The sequence below is a fragment of the Dermacentor variabilis genome, chromosome 11, assembly GCF_050947875.1.
Source record: "Dermacentor variabilis isolate Ectoservices chromosome 11, ASM5094787v1, whole genome shotgun sequence".
Classification (NCBI taxonomy): Eukaryota; Metazoa; Arthropoda; class Arachnida; order Ixodida; family Ixodidae; genus Dermacentor; species Dermacentor variabilis.
Genome location: NC_134578.1, coordinates 125,971,294 through 125,981,574, shown reverse-complemented (window position 1 = coordinate 125,981,574; position 10,281 = coordinate 125,971,294).

The following is a 10,281-nucleotide window of genomic DNA, read 5'->3' as shown; positions in this document are numbered from 1 at the left end:
CGACGCCCACTAATATGCCTCGACGGTAAGTTCATCGCTGAAAGGTGCAGGGCAATCATAGACGATGTAGTGATTCCATACGTTATATTGACAGCCCAATCCCGGAAGGCGACTATATATTCCAACACGATAGGCCGCCGATTCACATTGCTCGTGTGTTGCAAGGAACGCTCAAGGAGCGTGCCGTCACTCTCCTGAAGTGGCCGCCCCAATCCCCGGGCGTCAACATCATTTAAAATGTCTAGGGAGTATTGAAAGCATCGCTGACTCACCACCCTCTCTATTGTTTGCCCGAGGGATAGGCTTTGGGCCACCATCGTCATGGCGTGAGACGTGCTGCGAATGAACACATCGCTGTCCAAGTCACTCTGCACTTCACTGCCTTCCAGGAAGTGCGCTGTCATCGCGGCCGCTGGGGACATGACGAGATACTACTAAGTCAAGTTCGGAACATGACGCGTCTAACTCTCCGCCGGCGAGCAGGGCCTGTTTGGTTTACGGAATGATTGTGGAAAAAAATCACTTCCAGCTCGTTGTCGTAACCTTTAAAAGATTCCTTTATTCGTATCCGTTTCTTTCATCGTGTATGGCCCCCAGAAGTTATCATTATTGAGTGCCTCGTTTTCCTTTAGAGTCAAAGACAGCACGTTGCGCGCATATCTTGGTGCGTCTTGCCCTACATATTACATAGCACACGTACTGAAGAAATTTACACGCACGCACTCGGTACCCCGGCCTTTTGAAAGAACAAACGAAGCATGCCGCCAAAATAAGTTTGTTGAACTCCATCATCGCCAATGAAGGCTCAGAGTTTGGCGTCGCACAACGTTCAGTACAGAATGTCAGCTCAGTTCCCGCAGTTACGATGAAAGCGGTGCCCCGCCCCTGACAGTAGCACGCTTCCCAACAATGCTAAAACAATGCAGCCAGCGCGCGCCGCCGTGGCAGACGACGCAGAACACGACTCCGCCCCTCCTGTATAGGGTCTACGGTGCCACTCTGCGGCCACGCGAGCTGCAGCCGCCAGCCGCTTCGGTCCTTACCGACTCCAGCGCTCGCCGCATCGCGATACATGTGTGTTCCGAGTTTTCCCCTGAGTGAGAAACAGACTACGTTGGTGCATGCGTGTGTGTTGACACGTGGGTGTGTGTTGACGTGTGTGTAGACAAGATGACATTCTTTGTTTCGATGTTATTTACACCAGGCAGCGAGATAACAGAGCCCAAGTTTCTACGTGTCACGCACTACATTCGCTTGTGGTCCTGAAACGCAGACGCTGCGCGTCTAGTTTATCGGTTTGCTTTTGCCATGGCTTTCGCTCTTGCCATACGGTCATCTCCTCTCTCGCTCTTTCGCACATGTTTTATTATTGTCCAAGTGTTCGTCCCGCTTTTCCTCTTTCATTAGCCACATCTCTATCGGCGCCCAGGTGACGGAGAGCTGTTTGTTTCAATGTGAGCAATATGCCCCACCCTCGGTCCCTATAACCGGTCCCACTGCGATGCTTGCGCGTCACTGTACAGTATACTGCCTGGACATGTCCCAACGCACCGATACTCTCCTCATACTCAACCACACATCCGAACAGTGGGAGGCCGCACTGTCCAATTCGAACCCGCTTGACCAGCAACAACTTCTATATGGTGGACCCGACAGGCAGCCAGAGCCGCCGCAATCTCTTCTGGCTTGTATCTGACGTGTGAAAGTTCTAATAAAAGGGTTCCTGTTATAACACAATTTGTACTGTCTTCTGAACTGAAGTGTCGGTCGGCTGCAAACGTCTCTCCGCTGCCCGCAGCAGACGCAGGGTACGCGCCGAGCAGACGACAGAGCAGATGCGCAAGTGGACTCGGGGCGTATTCCACCCGGTAGCATGGCCCAGCAGCCATGGTTGCTATAGTAACGGCGCAGGGAACCGAGCGCGCGTCCTAGATTTTTTCGTGGCAGCAGCAGAGCAACACTACTCGCTTACGACCTAATTCGCCTAATAGAGGGGCACCCGGACCTTGTGCTACGTGTCCTCGGTGTACTAGCATAACAATAAATGTTCCTGCATTTCAGAAACCAAGCCTGCAGTGGCTATGGGAGGTTATCTCATTTTTACGCATCTGTATGACAGGCAGTGTCATCTGCACTCGTGACGCTGAGAGCACACGCATGTACGTAGACGCGTAGTGTGTCTACTTTACGGCTTAGCTGCTACAGACGTCGGGTGCTGGCTTTTTTTCTCTCAATGAGAGAAAAACGCTTTCGAATCAAAACTTCCTCCGGGAATAGGTGGTTATGCTCAGACCGAAGTGCCTGTTTGCGACCTTTTCCGACTTCGGGGGTTGTTGCTGACCATAGGCGCCCACTACGTGCGCGAGCCCCCTCCGGAGTTTTCCGGGAAAGTCTGAGCCACGTCACCCCCCACCACCACCAAACGTTCCAATACCAGTGCTTTGTCACCCACATTATGTGACGTTTCTTTTAACTTTCCTCGACGTTTTCACTTGAAATTCTGCTGGGGCAACCTTGTTGGCGCGGATGAGAACGGCTTCGAATTCATACTTTCGCTTTCATTCTTCAAAAAGAAAAATTAAATTATGGGGTTTCGCCTGCCAAACCACGATCTGATCATGAGGCACGCCGTGGTAGGGTACTCCAGAAGTTTGGACCACCTGGGGTCCTTCAACGAGCACCTCAATCTAAGTACACGGGAGTTTTCGCAATTCGCCCCAATCGAAATACGGTCTGCCTGGCCGGAATTATATCCTGCGATCTCGTGATTTGTAGCCCAACACCATTCTCACGAAGCAACCACGGCGAGTCGCTTTATTTCTGCAAATCCTGACATTATGTAGGAGGACGCGCGCATTAGAAGCACTAGCGGCTTCAGCGTCATTCGTATTTTCTCACTTCAACATTGTTTACATTTGCACTGTAAACACCACGAACGTATACAATGCATTTCAGTATACGTGCAGCACAAAGTTTATTTCATTTTTTGAAACAGAAGAATGTACCCAATTATCAATCATTTCAAAAGGTATGGATAGCTCATACCTAGAGAATTAATATGTAGCTGCACATTCACCTCGCTTTAAATTGCTTTGCGGGATTTTTTGACCATGACAGAAAACTAGACTTCAGTGACCCCTTCGGCAGAGTCTTTTATCAATGGCGTGCGAAATGCAAGTAAATGTTGTGTCTGCTAGTAATGCTTCTCTTTCCAGTAAGCAATGATAACGACTCAGAGAAATAGAAAAATCCAGTAATCTACAACATTTTGTAGAGATGGAAACATCGCTACTTGCATGCAAAGGTCATAAATATACACTGTGTCCAACATAACGTCAGCCAAGAATAGAGAGATGAAAGGCGCATCGGAAGCGACATTGAACCGAACGCATACTATTCGCACTACGCTATATAGTAACTCATACAATTTTTTCTTGTTTTCCCCATAACTCAGTAATTAATGAAGTTTCATTATCCAACTGTTTAAATTGTTGGCTGAGAACCCCGTGTATGATACGCAGATTTGTACAGCCCCTTCAGAAACCACCGATCGAGTTGTTTCCTGTGCGATACTGCTCATGTAGTCCTTGTCTCCGTGTAGCCCAGAAGGCCCGCAAAATAGGAAAAAAAAAAAGCCACGTGACAGCGCTTGCGCAGTGATATCATGCTCCTTGCTCTCGAGCTGGATCTTTATTCTCGGTCTACCTCCATGACTTTCGGAGGCAGGTTCACCTACGCGAGATTTCGCAAACGCGTCCAAGTATACTGCCGACAAAGCTTGGCACAGCGCCAGAAATGAGGACGCGCTTGGAGAGTGCAACTTCAAAGCGAAACTATCTGATCCGCCCCTTTCTCGTGTTTCCTGCTTGGATTGCCCGGCTCGAGCTGGTTGCACGCGCTCTAGGAGGGCACGCTAGCTGCGTCAGCACAGAGCTGCGGGCCGCACTGAGGCAAAGAAGGGAAGGCCATTTTTTTTTTTTTAAGATGCTGCGCCTAAGGATAATTACTTATACACTGTGTGGCGCAGCTCAGGTAGGCGCGCCCTGCAACATCGACATTTTGAAAAATGCGCCTATCTTCGCCCGCCACGCGCCGCAGCTAGAGGGAGGTGCGAGAAGAAAGAAAAAAAAAACATTTTGTTTGCGCGCGGTCACGTGCCATGGTGCGAAGAAGCACAGCTGCTCGACGTCCTATTCGAAGGGGGTGTTTTTGATAAGCCGCGCCAGACAAGTGCGGAGCCCGGTGCGGCTCACGTGGCGCAATTCGGTCGGTATTTTTGGTTCCGGGGCCGAATGCAGTTCATCATAACCATTGGCAGCACAATTTCACTACGTGAAATCGAGGTGTCGAATAGGTGTATATCTATGGGGTTTTCAAGGGGAGTTGCACTTCGTTTTATTCATTACTTCATTATAAGCCGTCTTCTTACAACCAGGTTCAAGATTATTCATTCTGACCGAGTTACGTCACGCTATATCTTGGTATATCTATGCATGTACGCCTTACGTAATTGCAGGATTCATTTGCGGGATTTATGGCGATAACAATGGCGCGGACGCTCGAGGCCCGTTTGCGCCGTCGGTGTGTGCCTCGTTGTCGTCGGGCAGTCCGGCTATCGGCAGCTCATGCGCGGCCACCGTCTGCAGTATCATACGCATTTCCATTCTATCCTGATTTATTTCTTGTTGATTTTGTAATAATCCTTTTTTTATTATTCATGTTTGTCTATACACACTCTCAATTGTGCTGCACCTGGTTGCCTACTTTCTTGATATCTTCCTCTATTCCGTGTCCACGCTTTTCAGGCGAACATATTTGTGCACAAACTCCGGCCATTTCTTTCCATCCATGTACATTACAGTGTATCTTCAAAACTAGTCTTGCCCTGCATGCGCTTCTCCAACATCAACAGAAGCCCAAGCCATGTCCCAATGCATTGCCTCATTTGTGTTTTTACCATGGCCTCTCAAAGCCAGTTGGCCCACCGCCCTCTGACATACAACCTCGGTAATATTTCTGATTTATAGCGCAGATTTGTTATTTCGACCGCTAGCGCTGGCACCATTAAACATTTCCCAATTCCTCGCGCGACCTGGCATTTGTCCTAGCCCCAAATTCCTGTATTATAGTCTGTATTCCTGTATTCCTGCACGAGCTCGAGATTCCTGTATTAGTCTGCAGGAGCTCGTGTTGTTGTTGTCTTCTTTCCCCTAATAGATAATGCTGTTCTTGCTTTCATGCCTCTCAAACATAATTTCCTTTATTTTAATCATTCCGGCCAAGACCTTAATCAGCAGCGCTTTTCTCCTTGGGCCCGGCTGTTTGATTACAGGTATCGGAATGTCATTGGGTCCTGCGACCTCATTGGTGAAAAGATTTCCTTCTGCTATCTGCCAATAGCACTATTGTTACTACTGTAGGATAATTTTATTTCTCTCGGGGTTCTGCGTTGCTGGATTTGCTTGAGCCAGGACTCTTGAACCGTACTAATGTGAAGCTTGGGGCTCCCATTCAAGACGCGGCAAAGACACATGCAGGTGGTAATCTAAAGCGGCCTTGTTCATATTTGTGTGCACGTTAAACAATAATCCAGTATTCCCCACTACTAAGCACGTCATTATCAGATGCTGGGTTTGGCGCTGAAAACGCAAGGCTTTATTCAAACTGCCAGTGCACGCTTTCACGGCAATTTGCATACAAGCCGTAACCTCCGCAAGTACGAGCATGCGGACTTCGCGGCATTCCTGCTTACCGATAAGGTATGTGCCGCGCTGACAGAGGCTTCCGAAACGGCTAAAGGAAGAGACGAAAAAAAAGCAGACGAAACAGTTTATTTACAGGGTGCAGAGCTACCTCATTAAAAACTCGCAAAAAAAAAAAAACGCGCATTTCCAGATTTCGCTCCATCTCGCACACTCCGCAATCAAAGAACGGCAAGGAGAGACATACACGATGTAACACATGTACACGTGCAAAAGAACCGCGTGCAAAAGTTCCCCAGCCCCCTCACCTCTCGTGATTATCACCATGAGCTGCTGCTCATGGTGATAATCACTTCCCGGCGCAGACGCAATTCTTTGTTGCTGAAGGTCTGTGTGCCTGCGCGTGAACAATTTCCTCGATTAGAAGCGACGGCTCTGTTGCGGTGACACTGTGGTTCAAAACCTGTCGCTTTTTCTTTATCAAACGGAAGGGCAACAGAAATGGTGGTTGATCATAATTCCACGAATGCGCGAAACTCCATCTCTCCTTGCCTGTATATGTATAGGCAGGAGTGCTGTTCACCCAACTCGCTTGACTACGCGTTTGCCTCCTCACCGCGTTGCCGAGCGCCGGGCGAAACCTCTCTAGGGAAGAAAAAGGGGCTTGCCCACCAAAAACTTTGGTTTAACAAAACGTCTACACTAGTCCAACAATTAATACATAAACGGGCACAACTTTCTGATCGAAAACAACATATACCGAGAGGGGTTTCATGGGACTGGCAAGTAACACCCACTGATTCCAATCAGGAGAGCTCGCGTGCACTAGGGTGTGTCGAAGACAGAGACAGCGCTCGTCGCACTCTATCTATAGAGGCTGCACTGCGAGCGCATGATCCGCACTACGTACTGCATGTGGCACGCTGGCCCCCGAGCAGTGCTTCCGAGCTATAGTTGGTTTCGCCTTGTACAAACAGCAGAACGTAAGAGAATAACTAAGTTTCAGCTCACACAGGCGGTACGAAGTCATCGATGTAAGGCTTATGGTTATAAGCTTCCACCTTATATAACAATGGCTTTCGCAGGGTGCCATATAAGCATGGTCCGCTGTCATGATGTGTCCACAGTGGCGCTCTTTTGTGGAAACTCAATACAGCCTCTTCGTCTTTCGCACTTCCGAGCAGCTCTGTCAGGTTACACATTTGAGCTCACACGAACCGGTGTCATATATACTCTCACGAAAAGTGGTCTTTGCACGTTTATTCATCACTGTTTTTATTTTATTTTATTTCGGACAACAACACATGGTGTACGCGGGGAGAGGCTACAGGAGGCTAACATGTCTCCTGACGAGGCCGAACACCCGCATTACACGTCGGTGCAGATGGTGCGGAGTAACATATCAAGAACAGTGGTACATCAAACACAGCGAGACAAGAATTCAACATAAGCAATCCGCGTCTTTCATGTTCCTGAGCTGCCCTCTGACGCACGCCGCTGGAAACGTTTTGGAAGGGTGTCGGGGATTTCGCCGGTTGATTTGTGTATCTGCGCCCATGTTGGCTTTACGTCCGTTGTGCGGTTCGTGGATCGCGATTAATTATTAACGGTTTCTCTGGGGCAGCATGTCGTTCACCCATTGAGTATAGTGGGTGTACAGGCCCGAGTGCGCTGTTGCGGAAACAGCGCGGCCCATAAAGGCACGCTGAGTTCCGTCTGCCGAGGAGCCTGCCTTGAGTTCGTTGTCGCTGATGTCTGCAATTGCACATTGCTTTTTGTATTCCTTTTGCACATTCACTAAACATTTCGCATATTCAAGAAGCCTTCGAGCGCAGCCTTCCAGGTGGGATTTGCCAAAGCGGTGCATTTGTTTACCTCTGCAGCTTCAGATCGCTGTAAGCTTCGGTTATTGTAGAAACGGCGCGTCGCTGGTGTGAAATAGTCTCGAAACGTAGCAAAACATACAGACGAGTCAGTATGAGCGGCCGAGTCCCTTAAACAACTGCAACTGTGATCCAGACACATATATATTACGGGCTGTTACTGCTGATTCTCGCTTTTGTTTAACTTCATCGTACTTACAGTTTGCGCGTGCTATAAAGTATTATTAGAGACAACTGTGCTCGGCGTAAGTCCCCACTTATATGCCGTGTAGTTCTCTCGCTCAAAGGCGGATGCCATCGCTGAAACCGTTGGCAACTGAGCGAGTTTATGCTGCTGTATCGAATGCGCTGTCTCTCCTTTCCGGTTTGACGCAGAGGTAAACAATACTTATTTGGAATTAACAAATGTCACCATAACAATACACTCAGGCCCACCATCCACGGGGATTCGGCCGGCAGCGTTCGGGAACGGTGACCGAAATACAAAATGTTGGCACAGGGCTGTGTCACCGCTTGCCGCTTATTATGTGCGTGCCGTGCGAGGTGAAGAGCAGTTATCAAATCGCTATAGGGCAGCAACTAAGAGCGGTTTCCTTCGTCCTGACTGCTTATTTTTTAAGTCCAGCTCCATCGGTAGCAGGTGCACGAACTCGATGGGGTGAGGCCTAACCCAAACTTCGCTAAATAGGATCAACATTGACTCAAACTTCACACGCACAGCTTGAGAGGAGTGAAGCTCGTGCATTTCAACTTCGAAGGCATCTCGGCGCATTTTGAGCGCGAATAATTTTATTTACAAGTGAATGAGCTGCAACATTGGCTGCAGCTATCGCGTTGTCGGTTCGATATCACGTAGGGTTCGGTCAAGCTATCACTGTCGGCTCGATGATTTTGTCGGTGCTGTTGACACGAAAGCCCGTCGCGCTATATGACAACTCGCACCCGTCGGCTACGTGGTTGTCGGCCCATTACGATCAAATGGTCTTAGTGATACAGTGCTGAATAGTCGGCCAATCATCGGCGCCAGTTACTTGTCGGTCTCGTATCAATGTTACCACGCCTTAAAACAGTACATGAAGTCAGGCACGCGCTGCCACTACCAGCAACAGTGGGCTGACGCTGCAAGAAGACTGCGTCAGCAACGTGTTTTTGAAGTGTCGTCCAAGTGTAACGCAGGGGTTTATCGATAAATTTGACAACCGTCAATTAAAGGCGGCAACTACGTGTTTCACGGTGCAGTCCGGACGAAGGCCTGGCCCTTTTCTGTTTCAAATTGAAGTTGCAGTCCTACGCAGGTTTTCGGCACCGAACCGACGTCGAGCTACCAGTAGAGCTTCAACGCGGTACATAGCACGAGCGTTTGCAACAGCGAGCGTCCAAGTGCTTTTTTTTTTTGGGGTACTTTCTGCCGATATCTGGCCGCGCGGCCTCGCTAGCGTCCCTTCCAAAACGTTTCGCAACTAATCCGCTAGGGCAGGGCGCATGCGCCGTCGCACCGTGAAAGAGGCGGATTATACAAGCACTGGTCAGGCAGAACATAATAGTGAAGAAGTCATCAACAATGAGCTATGGTAAGTGGTGTAGAAAGAAATAAAAAAAAACATAGACGTGCTTTATCGGCGCATTTTAAACCGCGAAATTGGAGTGATTCACAGCGTCAACTCGCCAATTCAGGGAAAAAAATAGAGAGAATTTGTTCAACTTTCCTCAACAAGCTGTGCACAGTAGCCGTTTGAACAGGCGATCGAGTACAATATGCGGACAGCCTCATCGCGGCAAAGTTCTCCATGCACAGCGCATACAATGAGCACTGCCGTAAACATGGCGCGGAAGTTTTCTCTCTTTTTTTGTTATTTTTCGCTCGCTGTTCTTACGTACTGTACCGTCTCAACTCCAACAAGGGTGTTCATTGAACGTATGCCACATATCAAACCACAGCAGCTCCTATCTACTTTCTGCAGATTCCAACCTAGTTTCTTCGAGGCGGAGTTACTGCGGGTTATGGATAGCATGGGAGTGGCATCGTAACGGAGTCGACGATGGTGATTTGCTGCTGGATAGTCTTCAGATTCCCTAGCCGACTCGTCTAGAGAACACGAGGGGATTAAAAGCAGACACTTTGCGAAAGTGAAGACAGAGGGTGCTGGGGCCCTATAACGTAAAACCATTCCAATATGTTTCGATTCCAATCTCCTGACGTCAAATTTGCGTCAACGCAACCACCGGGCGGTCACGCGCAGCGTTGTCTGAACATACCAATCAAACGCTCTCCTCGTTTATAGGAGGTCACTTTTGTTTGCTTGAAAAACGAATAACATTGCCTACACTAAGCGGCTTCTCGTATCTAATTGGCTGACAAGAGGCGAGGAGAACGCTCAAGTGGAGAGGGATTCGATGGGGCCGAGCCACTGCACTGAAAGTCGATAACCGGATGAAGAGGGTGGTGCCGGCGTCTACGATTGGTCGGCTTTGCCTTAGCTTGCGGTTGCTGGTGGAAAATCGCGGGGGCATGAAACGGAAGCTGAAGAATGACCCTAAAACGGACCTTCAACAAACAATATTTGGCAGAATGAGGGGGTAAACGTGCCCAAAGTGCTTGAAAACGTTGCACGGCCACGCAAGAAGATTTATTATACGCAAATATACCCATGCTCTCCGGCAGGTGCGAGTAGCCAGTGTCTGAGCGATCGGCGGCA